The sequence below is a fragment of the Stomoxys calcitrans genome, chromosome 1 (assembly GCF_963082655.1).
Source record: "Stomoxys calcitrans chromosome 1, idStoCalc2.1, whole genome shotgun sequence".
In the NCBI taxonomy this organism is placed as follows: Eukaryota; Metazoa; Arthropoda; class Insecta; order Diptera; family Muscidae; genus Stomoxys; species Stomoxys calcitrans.
In genome coordinates this window covers 198739168-198757742 of record NC_081552.1, presented here as the reverse complement: position 1 = coordinate 198757742, position 18575 = coordinate 198739168, and the positions used below count along the sequence as shown (strand labels likewise).

At 41.1% G+C, this 18575-nt stretch overlaps 1 protein-coding gene across 1 annotated transcript in view; it reads left to right on the top strand.

The window, feature by feature from the left end:
* Positions 1 to 18575, top strand: part of LOC106088126 (uncharacterized) — a 527532-nt gene that overhangs the window by 328585 nt on the left and 180372 nt on the right. The gene's annotated exons all lie outside the window — the stretch shown is intronic.

The following is an 18575-nucleotide window of genomic DNA, read 5'->3' as shown; positions in this document are numbered from 1 at the left end:
GACACAGTTGTGGGAAGTCACAACGGAACACCGCATGCAAAATGTCAGCCAAATCGGTCCAAAATTGCGGCTTCCAGTGGCTCAAGAAGCCAAATCGGGAGATCGGTTTATACGGAAGCCATATCTAAATCTGAATCGATATGACCCATTTGCAATCCCCTACAATCAATATTAAGTATTTGTGCGAAATTTCAAGCGGCTAGCTTATCGCGTTCGACCGCTGTCGTGTTTTCGACAGAAGGATGATCGGACAGACGGACGGACATGGCTAGATCGACTCAGATTGTCGAGACGATCAAGAATATGTATACTTTATGGGAGTCTTAGACTAATATTTCGAGGTGTTACAAACGGAATGACTAGATTAGTATACCCCTAGTCATTAGTCTGGTGGGTATTAAAATGGTTGAAGCTATTAATTTTTTAATAAACAAGTAAAAGCGTGCTAAGTTCGGCCAGGGCGAATCTTATATACCCTCCACCATGGATCGCATTTGTCGAGTTCTTTTCCCGGCATCTCTTCTTAGGCAAAAAAAGGATATAAGAAAAGATTTGCTCTGCTATTAGAGCGATATCAAGATATGGTCCGGTTTGGTGGTGGTTAGTGGTCATGAGAGAATCCGCCGTACAAAATTTCAGGCAAATCGGATAATAATTGCGACCTCTAGAGGCTAAAGAAGTCAAGATCCCAGATCGGTTTACATGGGAGCTATATCAGGTTATGAACCGATTTGAACCATATTTGGTACAGTTGTTGGATTTCATAACAAAATACTACGTGCCAAAATTCATTCAAATTGGATAAGAATTGCGCCCTCTAGAGGCTCAAGAAGTCAAGACCCAAGATCGGTTTATATGACAGCTATATAAGGTTATGGACCGATTTGAACCATACTTAGCACAGTTGTTGGATATCGTAACAAAACACGTGGTGCAAAATTTCATCTCAATCGGGTAAGAACTGCGCACTCTAGAGGCTCAAGAAGTCAAGACCCAAGATCGGCTTATATGGCAGCTATATCAGGTTATAGACCGATTTGAACCATACTTGGCACAGTTGTTGGATATCATAACAAAACACGTCGTGCAAAATTTCATTCCAATCGGATAAGAATTGCGCACTCTAGAGGCTCAAGAAGTCAAGACCCAAGATCGGTTTATATGGCAGCTATATCAAAACATGGACCGATATGGCCCATTTACAATACCAACCGACCTACACTAATAAGAAGTATTTGTGCAAAATTTCAAGCGGCTAGCTTTACTCCTTCGGAAGTTAGCGTGCTTTCGACAGACAGACGGACGGACGGACGGACAGACGGACGGACATGGCTAGATCGGCATAAAATTTCACGACGATCAAGAATATATATACTTTATGGGGTCTCAGACGAATATTTCGAGTAGTTACAATCAGAATGACGAAATTAGTATACCCCCCATCTTATGGTGGAGGGTATAAAAATTACAAAAATTTCAATCACGATCGTAATTGAAAACGTTTAGGTTCAATAATAAACACAAATAAAAAGGCATTAAGTTCGGCCGGGCCCAACTTCGGATACCCGCCACCTCGGGTATATATATATTAACCACCTTTCGGATACATCATTTATGAACCCATTGTTGCTATATTTAACTATCGTCCGATTTGGACCAAACTCGGCATGGACGTCGTGTGGTCTAATAAATACAATTTACAGTTTAATTTGTTAAAACGGAATATTGATCATAATGGCAGCTATATCCAAATATAGACCGATGTGAACCATGTAGGGCAAGGATGTCGAAAAGCCCTACATAGGTCACTAAACCAAATTTCCGCGAAATCGGATAATAAGTGCGCCTTTTATGGGCCCAAGACCTTAAAACGGGAGATCGCCTTATATGGCAACTATATCCAAATATCGACCGATGGGGGCCATATTGAATGCGGATGTCGTAGGGCCTAACATAGCTCACTGTGTCACATTTCAGCGAAATCTGGAAATCAGTGCTGGTTTTATGGTTCCTAGGACTAAAATCGGGAGATCGGTATATATATTTTAGGTATATCCAACTATAGACCGATAAGATAGGTTTTCTGACATCCGTTTCCTATATAGGAAACGGATGTCAGAAAACCTATCTTAGGTCGTTGTACCAAATTGCAGAGAAACCGGGTAATAAATGCGCCTTTTATGGGCCCAAGACACATAATCGGGGGATTAATCTCTGTGGCAGCTATATTCAAATATAGATCGATCTGAAGCATATGGAAAATCTATGTGGAAAAGCCTAACATAGATCCTTGTGCCAAATTTCATCGAAATCGGGTAATAAATGCGACTGTTATGGGCTAAAGACTTTCAATCGGGAGATCGGTCTATATGGCAGCTATGCCGAAATGTGGGTCGATGGGGGCCATACTGAACACGCATATTGAAGGGTAGGGGTAACACAGCCTTTTGTGCAAAATTTCAGCGAAATTGGGTAATAAATGCTCCTTTTATGGACTAAGATCTTAAATCGGGAAATCGGTATATATGACAGCTATATCCAAATATAAATCTAAACCATATAGAGAAAGGATGTCGAAAAGCCTAACATAGATTTTTGTGAAAATTTTCAGCGAAATCGGGTTATAAACGCGCCTTTTATGGGCCCAAGATCCTAAATCGAGAGATTCGTCCAAATGGCAGCTATATCCAAATATAGGCCGATCTTAACCATACTCAGCAAGAATGTGGGGAAACCTAATGCAAAAAATATTGGGAAATTTCAGCGAAATCTGATAATAAATGTGACTTCAAAGGCCTAAAACCTCAAATCAGAAGATCGGTCTATATGGAGGCTATATCAAGATATAGTCCGATATAAACCATCTTCGAACTTAACCTGCCATGGACACAAAAAGAATCTGTGCAAAGTTTCAGAGAATTATCTTAAATTTTAAAGCCTGTAGCGTGATTTCAACAGATAAACAGATAGACGGATGGACGGGCATGGCTAGATCAACTTAAGATGTCATGACGATCAAGAATATATATATCTCGGCCTCGGCATGATGTAGGTAGTATAGATATTGAGAAGATCAGAAGAGGTGAACTATTTCTTGCACCGCTTAAGAAAGCCCAAACACTTGAATGCTTCTTTCGACACTTCGAATTAGTGTTTTGACCAACGGATATCACATTGTATCTTCATGCCCAGAACACTAAGAGCATCTGACTGTTCAATATCTATACCATCGATATATGTCGCCGATTGAAGTGGATCAGTAAATCGCTTGTGAGGCAAGAAACAGCACTGCGTCTTCTGTGCGTTAAAGTCTACTCTGTTCATTCTAACCCACTCGGAAATGGCCAACAAATCCATAATGAGCCTCCTGTCCACAATTTCTTGAGGACTGGGCCTACGGTCGAATGAATATGAATGACACAGACTTATGTCATCGGCAAATGAGTAGACTGGATTCGAAGTCTGACCCAATAGATTGTCAATGAAAATAAGTAAAAGGGAAGGGGAAAGGACAGAGCCTTGTGGCACACATGCGGTCAATGTATACTCATCTGATGAGAACCCATCTACAACAACTCGTATAGTGCGATCTCTGAGAAAGCTCGATATAAATCGAACGAAGTTATTACCGACTCCAAAAGCGACAAGCTTTGATAAAAGTGCAGACATTATCAAATGCCTTGGAGATATCCAGAGCCACGACCTTACTCTCACCAAACTGGTGGATAGAGCGAATCCATCGTTCCGGCAAAAATGTCATTAGGTCTCCCGTAGAGCGATTTCTGCGGAACCCATACTGTCTGTCGTTAAGAAGGCCATTGGACTCTAAGAATCTGACAAGATGATGGTTAACTATACTCTCCATAACCTTGGAGAGCGCGGAGCATATCGCAATTGGGCAGTAATTCACAGGGTTTGTTCGCCCCACCTTTTTTGGGGATGGGCTGAATGTTCGCATACTTCCAACTCGCCGGAAAAACTCCCGCATGGTAAGCAAGGTTGAAAAGGTTGCGTAGTGGACGAGCAAGCAGCGAGGAACACTTACAAAGGACAAGTGTTGATATACCATCCGGGTCTGGCAACCTCCCAAAGCGGCGAGAGAACTCCCGCACGGTAAGCAAGGTTCAAAAGGTTGCGTAGTGAACTAGCAAACGTTGAACAACGCTTACAAAGGACAAGTGTTGATATACCATCCGGGTCTGGCAACCTCCCAAAGCGGCGAACTCCCGCACGGTAAGCAAGTTTCAAAAGGTTGCGTAGTGTACGAGCAAGCATCGAGGAACACTTACAAAGGACAAGTGTTGATATACCGTCCCGGTCCGGAGATTTATTAACGTCGAGATCGCAAGGACCCTTTTAACTCCACGTGTTCGAATGAATATCTGAGGCATCGAACTGGGTACACTATCAATCACGGGAGTGGTTGATTGCTAAACGGCAAGGAAGTATTTCCTGTAAACATTTCAGCCAGTAGATTAGCCTTATCAACCGGGTCAGTGTATACCTGGTAATCCTTCACAAGAGTTGGGATTGCCGATGGGTTGCCCTTTATTCTTTTTACGAATGACCAAAAGCTCTTGCTTCCCCTCGGAGAAGCAATAACTTTGTCACGAAGACATTGTTCGTAAAGAAACTTTTCGTGTCAAGTACTCTGGCACACGAAGTTCTTGCCTGTTTGCGCAGCATTTCGGTATTGGCATTTTTGTTCAGACGCCAAGTCTTCAGCATCCCTTTTTAGATCTGACAGCTTCTCTGCTTGCCTGGTAAAACCCAATTTTATCTTTTGATTTAACCGATAAATTTTTAGTCGGAATGAACGATCTCATTCCTATTATCTGATTTGGCTGAAAACTTGCATATGGTGTTTTGGTTTCACTTCAAATAGGTTCATAACCTGATATAGCTGCCATATAAACCGATCATGGATTTTGAACCACTAGAGGGCGCAATTCCCATCCGATTTGGCTGCAATTTTCCACGAAATATTTTGTTATGACTTTCAAATCGGTCCATAACCTAAGAAAGCTGCTATATATGCCGATTTTGTATCTTGCCTTCTTGAGCCACTAGAGGGCGCAATTCTTATCCGATTCGGCTGATATTTCGCATGAAGTGTTTTGTTATTACTTCCAACAACTGCGCTATGTATGGTTCAAACCGGTTGATAACCTGATAAAGCTGTCATATATACCGATCTTGGATCTTGACTATTTGAGCCAATAGAGGGCACAATTCTCATCCGATTTGGCTGAAATTTTGCATAAAGTAATTCTTATCCGAATCGGACTATAACGTGATATATCTCCAATAGCATAGCAATTCTTATGCATTATTCCTTGTTTGCCTAAAAAGAGGTACCGCGCAAAGAACTCGAGAATGTGATCATGGTGGAGGGTATATAAGATTCGGCCCGGCCGAACTTCCTACCCTGTTAGTTTAGTTGGAGAGGTTAACATATCCACTTTGATGCTGAAAGCCTGGCTTCGAATCCTGGCTAGAACATCAGAAAATATTTCCTAATACAGGCAACATTTGTGAGGAACTGTACCATTTGATATGACAGCCATGTTAAAACTTCTCTACAAAGAGTTGTCGTACGTAAGGAAGACCCCTTAACAGTGAGCTTAAACTTGAATCGGGCAGAACTCATTGATATGTTAAAAGTGAGAAATTTGCACCTGCTCCTTAGTAGAATATTAATGGGCAATTTGCATTAAATTTTAATCTCTCTTGCACTACGTTCGATAGTATAACGGAAGCAATGGGAAGGGTACTAATGTGCACACTATAGTTGCCACATCATCACTTCTACATAGAATGCAAAGGATGAATCATATGCGTTATTCTACCCAGATTCCGCCGACGAAATGAAGTACAGGTCTCATTAGTGTGTCTTCAAGGGGTTCAATGAGTTCATCTGGTAGCCCATCTGCTCCTTCTGCCTTGTTGTTCTTCAAACAGAAAGTTAGCTATTCTAGTCACCACCGAAACCGAATTTTCATTATTTGTACTTAGACACCCTATCTGTATCTGTTACCAGATGTCCTACCAAACTTAGTAGACTATTGATGGGCAATTTGCATTAAATTTTAATCTCTCTTGCATTGCGCTCGATAGCATAACGGAAGCGATGGGAAGGGTACTTATTGGCACACTATAGTTGCCACATCATCACATCAACATAGTATGCAAAGGCTGAATCATTAGATATGCTTTATTCTACCCAGATTCCGCCGACGAAATGAGGTGCAGGTCTCATCCGGGTGTCTCCAAGGAGTTTAATGAGTTTATCTGGTAGCCCATCGGCTCCTTCTGCCTTGTTGTTCTTCAAACAGAAAGTTAGCTATCCTATTCACGACCGATAACCGAATTTTCATTACTTTTACTTAGACACCCAATCTGTATCTGTTACCAAATGTCCTACCAAAGCAATCAATTTACTGTTTAATTCTAGTTTCGTATATTGTTTAAGAAGTTCCATCGGACCTTGTTGCATTTGGTTAGTTCTTTAACATACACATGCGCATTTCAGGCTTCTTCTTTGACTACATTCAGCTAACCGCTTCATATATTTACTGCATTAGAAGACTTTACTATCATGGATTTATTTTCATCCATTTATATAGCCTTGGCACGATTTTCATTTCACTGGTATGTTCAACGTGGTCTGACTGTCCACCAAAAGCATCAACCTACACAAAATCCTCAAATAGTAAAAAAAAATTATAAACAAACCATAAATATCCAAAAACAAAAACTTCGTTAGAGTACGTGCTTCACATCTACCAGCACAAACCAATGTTATCTTCCAGTAGTGGTCACCAGTTCTTGTTGGCGCTCTAACCCATTAAATCGTTCCACGATGAACACAACTATAGACGGCCATTGGAATAGGTAAATTTTATTATAAAGTGCCGCCAACTTCTGGTTTTTTATATGCATAGGCGTAGTGATGTTATCATGGCATATACCATAAATGAAACATGTCGTAAAGGGCTTAAGTAGACAAAATCCTTTTTGTGTGGCTGGACCCAATTTTATATAAAATTAATGCACGAGCTTAAGCTAAATAGAGAGCGGATATTAATCCGCCCAAGGCACTATGGACATACTCCTTAGACAGTAATCGACTCTAACCTCGAAAAAGCAAATCTAAGTCAGGAATTCCGTGCTTTTTACAAAATGCCACTTTTCCTCATACAACGCCCCTAGGTTGGTTTATGTCTTGTATTGTGTCCCCCCACCTAAGTGCCGGTGTCTGTTAGCCACGAAAACCGGGTAGTGGCATAGGAAATGCTCCAACCTCCTATCCTCTTTCCCACATGAGCTACACTTGCTATCACTAGCCGCACTGATTTTGCATAAGTGAGTGAACTCGTAGTCGGAGGCCACTGTGGCGCAGAAGTTAGCATGTCCGCCTTTGACTCTAAATGCCTGGGTTCGAATCCTGGCGAGACGATGTGAACAAATTTTCAGCTTTGGTTTTCCTTTCCTAATGCTGGCGATATTAGTGAGGTGGTATGTCATGTTAAAACTTCTTCCCAAAGAGGCGTTGCACTGCCACGCGCTGTTCGGGCTCGGCTATAAAAAAAAGACCCTTATCGTTGGAATCGGACAGCACTCAGTGATATGCGAGAAGTTTGCCCCAGTTCCTTGGTGGAACGTTCATGGTCAAATTTGAATTTTTTTTAACTCGTAGTCCTATGTTTTGCTGTTGTTGTAGGCACATTTTCATATCGAGGTGGCGATCCTTGTCAAACTGATGTACGTGAGCGAGCTGGTTCCGACCCAAAGGACGATTGCCGCGGGAACAAAGTGGCCATTGGTTATCTTAAGGCGCCAATAGCTCGCCTTGTCATATCGAGCATCATAGGCATGCAGTATTTGTGCAAGAGCCGGTGCCGCCTGACCTCTCACTGAGACTCTCCGCTCGACACCGCTGATTATCCCAGGCTGCCGTAGCAGCTACTCCGTATGGAGCATTCCACTATCCGAAACTCGTGGACCCGCCCGGTATCTCACATCTAATCTTCTCGTGACTGCAATGATCACCACACAGATCGGACCTCAATGTTTCAGCATGTGTGGTGGTCGCAGCTATCCCGTGCCGGTAATCTTATGTGTCTCTTTATGATACCGACAGCTATACTGACCTGCTGCTTATTTCCTTTCAGTAATAGCCTCGTCTTCTTATGATCCGGATTTACTCTTAAGAATTCGCCATCCTACCGACAGTTTCGCTGCTACGCCTTTAATTCGGACTGCATCGACCAGAAAGGCTTCGGGTTAACCAAGTTTAATGACGGCAATCCTCTGGCATTCATTGCCAAATCGTCTGCTTTCTATACACACCTCCACTAGATGGGGGTATACTAATAAAGCCATTCCGTTTGTAACACCTCGAAATATTGATCTAGGACCCCACAAAGTTTATATTTTTTGATCGTCTCGACATCCTGAGTCGATCTAGCCATGTCCTTCCGTCCGTCTGTCGAAATCACGATAGCCGTCGAACGCGTAAAGCTATCCGCTTGAAATTTTGCACAGATACTTCAAATTGATGTAGGACTTTGGGGATTGTAAAAGCGCTATATCGGTTCAGATTTGGATATAGCTCCCATATAAACCGATCTCCCGATTTGACTTCTTGAGTCCCTGGAAGCCTTAATTTTTATCCGATTTGGCTGTAATTTTGCTCATAGTATTCTGTCATGACTTTCGACAACTGTGCCAAATGCGGTCCAAATCAGGCAAGAACCTGATATAGCTCCTATATAAACCGATCTCCCGATTTGACTTCATGAACCCTTACAAGCCACGATTTTTATCCTATTTGGCTGAAAATTTTTGTATAGTGTTTTCTTATGACTTCAATCAAATGCGCCAAGTACGGTCCAAATCCGTCAATAACCGGATCTAGCTTCCATACAAACCGGTCTCTTGATCATCCTTGCTCAGTTCCTTAAAGCTTTAATTTTTGCTGGTTGGACAGATGTTTGGTATGTAGATAAAAAAAATTATGACCTTTAACTAAATTTATTTTATATAAATTTTTAGCAGAATCCATGGTGGTGGATGGATTCAAGTTTCGGCACGGCCGAACTTAGCACGCTTTTACTTGTTCATTTGCACTTACTTCGCTATGGAGAGTAGGAATTACATCCTTCTTACACTCCAATACTCTTCCTGAACTTACCGTCTTGGTTGTTATTGCCCTGATGGCCTGTTTACTATCCGCAAAGATATTAACACTCGATGTCCTCGCGTTATCACCACACCACCTCACGCATTTCGAAATCGCCGGGATCTCCGCCTGCAGGACCACATTATGGTCAAGCAGTCGAAAACAGATCTCAGTTCTTGGATTCCCAATGTAGACTCCCAGTCCCACTCTGTCCAATGTAGCTTTAGTACATCTATCTAGCATGACCTTCCAGATGGCAATACCAGAGTTCCGTCAATCCAAGACAGGGCCGCTGGTAGCAGTGCCAAGCACAGTGGTAGCAGTGCCGCTGGTAGCAGTGCCAACCACAAGTGTCGCCTCCATTATACCGCGATGGTATGATGGGCTCCTCTCCTGTATCCATTCTCTCATCGCCTTAAGTCGCATAGTTGGAAGTGGAAGCCTCATACTTAATGTGTATATCTCTGGGTCGAATATCTAGAATAGTCTCTAGTGCCCTAGAGGGCGTAGTCCTCATTGCTCCGCCTATACCAAGACCACATGTTGTCTCTAAACCTGTTGCATTATCTTAAGTATCTTAAGCATACGGTCTCCATCGCAGTCCACCAAACTACTGAGGCATAAGTAAATATTGGTCTTATCACGCTCCTGCAGAGCCACTGAACTGTTCTCCGTCTACATAGTTCCCAAACATCTTTGAGCCTTTTCAGTACGCTCCGGAATGTGACTCTTCCAATTCAGTCCAAGATCAGTTCGAAGTATTTGACCTTTTGAGATATCGCTCATCATCCATAACAGGTTATTTATAGTGCTCACCCATAGAAGTGGCGATAAAATGCCCCTCTGTGGCGTGCCCTGTGCTACTTTCTCCCTTATATTGATGTCATGGGACCCGCAATTTATCCACCTGTTCCTTAGTCACTAAGGACCGGGTCCATCCAGTACTGGTTTATGGGTTGGATCAGTGTATCGATCCAAATATTGTTAAATGCCCCGACGATGATGTCAATGGATACCGCCAATGTGTACGTTCAGGCACCGAAGGATACTTCTATTGTATTTTATGCACAACCTCGTGCGGGGAAGTCTTCACTGAATTTCCCCTGAAATAGGGGAAGGTCTTTGTATTTGAACAGTTCGCTGGATGACTACTTTTTATTATGATTTTCACAATAGATTCCATGATTTTGAGTAAAAAGGACGTAGGGTTTATAGGTCAGTAGGCTTATGGTGTCTCATAGCTTGACCTGCCGGACTTGGTTATAAATACAACCCTTGTCTCTTGCCAGGCTTTCGGAGTATATGCGATTCCTAGGCATGTTGTGAATACAAAAATAAAAATCGGTTGCAATCATAAAATTAATTGATGCGATAAATTTTTTAATTAAAACACTTTCAATCACGAAAATGAATGACCGTATTGCAAAAGTAATTAAAATTTTTTTGAATTAAAAAATTGCATATCCAATTTAAAAAGAATTATTGAAAGTTTTGAAATTTTCATTTTATTTTTTAATAGATCCAATTAAAAAAATATTGAAATTTTTTAAATTTTCAATTAATTTTTTAATTGACCCAAAAATTATTGATTTTTTTTTTGAAAATTCCAATTAATTTCGGTATTTGCTACACTAATGTTTACTTTCTGGAACATGAACTTGAGGTGCGTTGTTTGGGCAAATGTGTTTGGGCACTCGTATAAAAAAAACTCCACCGCTGAGGTTCTCCATTAAAATTTCGAGTGTCGGGTAGGGTTGCCCTATAAATTTGTCGTTGTTTGCTTAGCAGTGTGTTGTGCATTGAAGCGGCAGCCCTTGGTCGATGAAGGACTCCATCAGGTTAAACCGGCAATTAGAACCGGCTGTCATGGTGGTGCTATAGATTTGACTAAATGCTGGACGTAGGGGTTTTTGAAATCTCATTCCCTTTAAATTGTAGGGGACAAAATTGACTTAAGCAGCCTATTTGAACTTTTTTTAAGATATGATTACAAAAAAAATCTAATAAATTTTTAATTGAAAATTACAACGATTTTCATTGAAAATATTTTAAGATTAAATGAAAAAATTTATTTAATCAATTAATTTTCAATTGAAAATGCTACATTTCAATCAGGACTGTAATTGGAAAAAAATCATGTTTAATTAAAAGTTGATTCAATAAATTAATATTTTTGTTAAACACATTTTATTTTCAATTAAATTATTGATTGAAAAAATTTTTTTCTGTGATAATACTGGCCAGGTGAAGCGCCAAATTTCGAGGTGTTACAATGATGACATTTTTATACCCACCACCGAAGAATGGGGGTATATTCATTTTGTCATTCGCAACACATCGAAATATCCATTTCCGACTCTATAAAATATATACTTTATAGGGTCGGAAATGGATATTTCGATGTGTTTCAAACGGAATGACAAAATGAATATACCCCCATTCTTCGGTGGTGGGCACAAAAATGTCATCATTGTATTCTTTATCAGCGTAAAAATTAAAGACATTTAGCCATGTCCGTCCGTCTGTATGTTGAAATCACGCTGCAGTCTTTAAAATTAAAGATATTGAGCTGAAATTTTGCACAGGTTCTTTTTTTTCTATAATCAGGTTAAGTTCGAAGATGGGCTATATCGGACTATATCTTGATATAGCCTCCATACAGACCGATCCTCCGAATTAGGGTCTAAGGCCCATAAAAGCCACATTTATTATCCGATTTCGCTGAAATTTGGGACAGTGAGTTGTGTTAGGCCCTTCGACATCCTCCGTCAATTTGGCTCAGATCGGTCCAGATTTGGATATAGCTGCCATGTAGACCGATCCTCCGATTTAGGGTCTTAGGCCCACAAAAGCCACATTTATTATCCGAATATGATGAAATTCGGGGCAGTGAATTGTGCTAGGCCCATCGACGTCCTTCGTCAATTTGGCTCAGATCGGTCCAGATTTGGATATAGCTGCCATATAGACGTATCTTCCGATTTATGGTGTTAGGCCCATAAAAGCCACATTTATTATCCGATTTTACTGAAATTTAGGACAGTGAGTTGTGTTAGGCCCTTCGACTTCCTTCGTTTATTTGGCCCGGATCGGTCCAGATTTCGATATAGCCGCCATGTAGACCGATCCTCCGATTTAGGGTCTTAGACCCACAAAAGCCACATTTATTATCCGAATATGATGAAATTCGGGACAGTGAATTGTGCTAGGCCCATCGACGTCCTTTGCCAATTTGGCCCGGATCGGTCCAGATTTGGATATAGCTGCCATATAGACCGATCCTCCGATTTAGGGTCTTAGGCCCATAAAAGCCACATTTATTATCCGATTTTGCTGAAATTTGGGACAGTGAGTTGTGTTAGGCCCTTCGACATCTTTTTTGTTCAATTTGGCCCAGATTGGTTCAGATTTGGATATAGCTGCCATATAGACCGATTTCTTGATTTAAGGTTTTGGACCCATAAAAAGCTCATTTTTTGTCCGATGTCGCCGAAATTTGGGACAATGTGTTAAGTTAAGCCCCTTGACATACTTCTGCAATATCGCACAGATCGGTTCAGATTTGGATATTGCTGCCATATAGACCGATATCTAGGTTTAGATTTTGGGGCTAAAAAAGAGGCATTTGTTGTCCGATTTCTCCGAAATTTGGGACAGAGCTTTGTGTTGGGCTCTTCGACATTTTTATGGAACTTGGCCCAAATCGGTCCAGATTTGGATATAGCTGCCATGTAGACCGATATCTCGATTTAAAGTCTTGGCCCCATAAAAGGCGAATTTATAATCCGATTTCACTGAAATTTGGCACAGTGACTTATGTTAGGCTTTTCGACATATGGTTCAGATCGGTTTATTTTTAGATATAGCTACTGTACTTATTAGTATTTGCTCCAAATCGGAACATATTTTAATATAACTGATATGGGACATAAGGTATGAAATTTTCACCGAATTTTGATAAAAGGTGGTTTACACATATACCCGAGGTGGTATCCAAAGTTCGGCCCGGACGAACTTAACGCCTTTCTACTTGTTTTTCCTGTTATTCCATGGTTAAGGCTTAAAACCGAAACCACTTCATATAACTATAGCAGCTTAACCACAGCTCATTTTGCTTCAGTTATGACTTTTGGTGGTAACTAAAGTCCCTCTTATTTCTCCCACCCATTTTCACGCCAATGACCAACTGTCTGTTACTATTCGCCATTCATGCCACCGTTTTCATTTGCCAGTTAGTTTTTTTGATATGTAGATATTTCTACGTGCCTTGTTTACCAAGTATTTAACTTTAATAATTGTTTTGTATTTTTATTTGTTTCTTTTTGAGCGCATAAATCACTTTTTATGAAACTCGGCTATTGTTGACCGGTTAACAGCAAGTGTGAACATTTAACGCTTAAATTGTCATTTTGGTGGATTTGAGGGCACATTAAGTTAACAAAATGCGGCTTGTAATTTTTAAATGTAAGTTGAGACATGCTTGCAGTGCATTGATTTACGAGTGCATTACGGATATTTCGTGTGAGTTTACAGTGGAAGTTACAAGCGTCTAAATAGACCACATTGCACATTGATTTTCAATAACATCCAGTTAAGGCAGAATAAAACAGATCGGCAGCAGAGAAAGAGAAATGAGAGCGACAGCCTTTAGAAAATACGTTTGTTAAAAGCCAAAAGCTTCGAATTCAATAAAGAATATTTAATGAAAATATTTTTTTTTTACCCAAAAAAGCAAAAAACAAGTAAAAAGGCGTTAAGTTCGGCCAGGCCGAACTTTGGATACCCACCACCTCGGGTATATATGTAAACCTCCATAGTTTATGCACACTTAGCAGCTTTATCGAAATATGGTCCGATTTGGGCCAAATTCGACACGTATATTGACTGGTCTAATAAGTACAAGTCACATTGTTAAAATTTGTAGAGCAAAATAATATCTAAATATAGACCGATCTGAACCATATACGACACGGATGTCGAAGGCCTAACACAAGTCACTGTGGCAAATTTGAGCGAAATCATTATGTTATGGCACATTGAAATGTGCCGCCATTTATGGGGCCAAGAATTTGGATCGAGAGGTCGGTCTATATGGCAGTAATATCCAAATCTGAACCGATTTGGGTCAAATTGAAGAGGACTTTCAAAGAGCCTAACGCCACTCAATGTCCCAAATTTCGACGACATCGGACAATAAATGCGCTTTTTATGGGCCCAAAACCTAAAATCGAAAGTTCGGTCTTTTTGACAGCTATATCCAAATCTGTGACCGATCTTAGCCAAATTGAAGAAGGTTATCGAAGGCACTAACACAACTCACTGTTCCAAATTTTGGCGAAACCGGACGGTAAATGCACATTTTATGGGTCCAAAACCTTAAATCAAAAGATCGGTCTATAAAGCAGCTATATCCAAATCTTGACAGATCTGAGCCAAACTAAAGAAGGATGTTGCAGGGCTCAACGCAACTAACTGTCCTAAATTTTAGCAAAAACGGAAAATAAATGATCGATCGAATGATCGGTCTATATGGCAGCTATATCCAAATCTGAACCGATCTGTGCCATATTGTAGAAATATATAGAGGGGTCCCAAATTTCGGCGACATCGGAAAATAAATGCGTCCTAAAATGAAGACATTGATTTATATGCCAGCTATATCTAAATCTAAGCCGATCTGGGCCATATTGAAAAAAAATGCCTAACACAACTTACTGTCCCAAATTTCAGCAAAATCGGATAACAAATGTGGCTTTCATGGGCCTAAGACCCTAAATGGGCGGATCGGTCTATATGGGGGCTTTATCAAGATATATTCCGATGTAGCCCATCATCGAACTTAACTTGCTTATGGACAAAAAAAGAATCTGTGCAAATTTTCAGCTCAATATCTCTGTTTTTAAAGACTGTAGCGTGAATTTAACAGACAGATGGACAGACGGCCATGTCTAGATCGTCTTAGATTTTTACGCTGATCAAGAATATATATACTTTATCGGATCTTTCGAAAATGGATATTTCGATGTGTTGCAAACGGAATGACAAAACGAATATACCCCCATCCTTCCTGATCGGTATGAAAATTTATTCAAAGAACTTGACAAATGCAACCCATGGTGGAGAGTATATAAGGTTCGACCCAGTCGAATTTGCCACGCTTTTATTTGTTTCTTCTACTTTTTCTAATGGACATACCACTCCCCTAAGTTGGTTCATATCTGGTATTGTGTCCTCACCTAAGTACCGGTGTCTGTTAGCCTCGAAAGCCTGGCATTGACATAGGAAATGCTCCAACGTCCCATCATCTTCCCCACATGCCCTACACATGCTATCACTTGCCGCACCGATTTTACATAAGTGAGCTCGTAGTCCTATGTGTCCCGTTATGATACCGTTATGACCTCCTTCTTGATTCCTTTCAGTAATATCCTCGTCTTCTCACGATCTGGATCCCCCCATTGGATTTTCGCCATCCTACCGACCGTTTCACTGTTCCACAATGTATTAGCATGCGCGTTCGTCGCCCACTCCCTTAATTCGGACTGAGTCGACCCGAAAGGCTTCGGGTTTACCAAGTTTATTGACGGCAGTCCTCTGGCCTTCACCGCCAAATCGTCTGCCCTTTCATTTCCCCTTACTCCGTTATGGCCTGGCACCCAAACGATGCGGATTGTGCCATCCTCAGAGAAGGCATTAATCTCCTTCTTACACTGCAAGTGTGTTCGTGACCTTACCGTCCTGGTTGTTATTGCCCTTATGGCAATTTTACTGTCGGTAAAGATGTTCACACTCGACGTCCTCACGTTAGCACTACACCACTTCACGCATTCCGTGATCGCCTGGATCTCCGCCTGCAGGACCGACCTGGGTTCTCAATATAAACCCCCAGGCCCACTCTGTCCTCTAGCTTTGATCCATCCGTGTGACATGATCTTCCAGATGGCAATACTAGACTTCCCTCAATCCAAATCTGTGCCGATGGCAGCAGTGGCTCGCACTCGACTTCAAGGTTCATCTCAGGTGTTCGATCCGAAACCTCTTCCCTTTCTTCCAGGTTTCCTATCATCGCCTCGATTATACCGCGATGGTATGAGCTGCTCCCATCCGCAATCCGTTCTCCCATCGCCTTAAGTCTCATAGCCGCAGTGGCTGCCTCACACTTAAACTGTATGTCAATGGGTCGGATATCTAGAATAGTCTCCAGTGCCCTAGTGGGCTTGGTCCTCATCGCTCTGCCTATGCCAAGACAACATGTCCTCTGAACCTGTTGTATGGTCCTTATGTTGCACTTTTTCTCCATAGCAGTCCACCAAACTACTGAGGCGTAAGTATGTATTGGTCTAATCACGCTCCAGCCAGTGGACTATCCCCGTCCCCCCCTACGGCCCGTCTTCATAGTGCCCAACATCTGTGAGCCTTCTCAGTACGCTTCTGAATGTGACACTTCCAATTCAGTTTCCGGTCCAAGATCACACCTAAGTATTTGACCTTGTCAGATATCGAAATCGTCTTATTGAGGAAACGTGGTTCGTTAAATTGGCCCACCTTCGACTTCCTCGTGAACAGGCATATTTCAATCTTCTCTGGGTTAACATTGAGACCTCTGGGTCTAGCCCAGTCATATGCCATATGCAAAACCCTTTCGGCCCTTCTGCATAGCTCGTTCGGATCCTTACCCCTTAGAAGTATTATTGGGTTGCCCAAAAAGTAATTGCGGATTTTTCATATAGTCGGCGTTGACAAATTTTTTCACAGCTTGTGACTCTGTAATTGCATTCTTTCTTCTGTCAGTTATCAGCTGTTACTTTTAGCTTGCTTTAGAAAAAAAGTGTAAAAAAAGTATATTTGATTAAAGTTCATTCTAAGCTTTATTAAAAATGCATTTACTTTCTTTTAAAAAATCCGCAATTACTTTTTGGGCAACCCAATATAACATCACACGCAGACGGGTTCAAATCCCTCCTCAGTCAGCATCCGTCATAGGTCATTTATGGTGGTCACCCATAGGAGTGACGATAAAATTCCCGCCTGTGGCGTGCCCTTTGCCATTTTCTCCCTTATATTTATGCCATTGGACACACAATTTATCCACCTGTTCCTTAGCATATGGTTTATCCAGTCTCTAAGAACCGGTCCAACCGGTACTGGTCTAAGGATTGGATCATTGTGTCGCTCCGCACATTGTTAGAAGTCCCGCTCGATGTCAATGCATACCGCCTTGACTTGTACTTTAAACATAAATTAACATGGACAGACGGACATATCCAAATCGAATCGGAAAGTGAGTTCTGAGTCGATCGGTATGCTTATCAATGGCTCTGTCTCTCTTCCTTTTGAATGTGGCAAACAAATTCACTAAGTTAAAAAAAACTGTACAACAGTAGTGGTGTAGGGTATACAAACTTTGCAAGTGTGATCCACGGTGAAGGCTATATAAGATTCCGTCCAATCAAACTTAATGTACTTTAACCTGTTACTTAATTATTATACCCTCCACTATAGGGTGGGGGTATACTAATTTTGTCATTCCGTTTGTAACACCTCGAAATATTCCTCATGACATTGTAAGTCAATCTAGCCATGTAGGTCCGTCCTTCTGTCGAAAACACACTAACTTTCGAGGGAATAAAGCTAGAAAAATTCGCTTGAAAAATTCCACAAATACTTCTTATAAAGGGTGATTTTTTTGAGGTTAGGATTTTCATGCATTAGTATTTGACAGATCACGTGGGATTTCAGACATGGTGTCAAAGAGAAAGATGCTCAGTATGCTTTGACATTTCATCATGAATAGACTTACTAACGAGCAACGCTTGCAAATCATTGAATTTTATTACCAAAATCAGTGTTCGGTTCGAAATGTGTTCAAATTTTGACAAATTTTGTTCAGCGATGAGGCTCATTTCTGGTTGAATGGCTACGTAAATAAGCAAAATTGCCGCATTTGGAGTGAAGAGCAACCAGAAGCCGTTCAAGAACTGCCCATGCATCCCGAAAAATGCACTGTTTGGTGTGGTTTGTACGCTGGTGGAATCATTGGACCGTATTTTTTCAAAGATGCTGTTGGACGCAACGTTACGGTGAATGAACACATTTCGAACCGAACACTGATTTTGGTAATAAAATTCAATGATTTGCAAGCGTTGCTCGTTAGTAAGTCTATTCATGATGAAATGTCAAAGCATACTGAGCATCTTTCTCTTTGACACCATGTCTGAAATCCCACGTGATCTGTCAAATACTAATGCATGAAAATCCTAACCTCAAAAAAATCACCCTTTATATGTAGGTCGATTGGGGTGGTAAATGGGCCAGATTGGTCCATGTTTTGGTATAGCTGGTAAATAAGCCAATATTGTATCTTGAATTTTGAGCCTTTGGACGGCGTAAA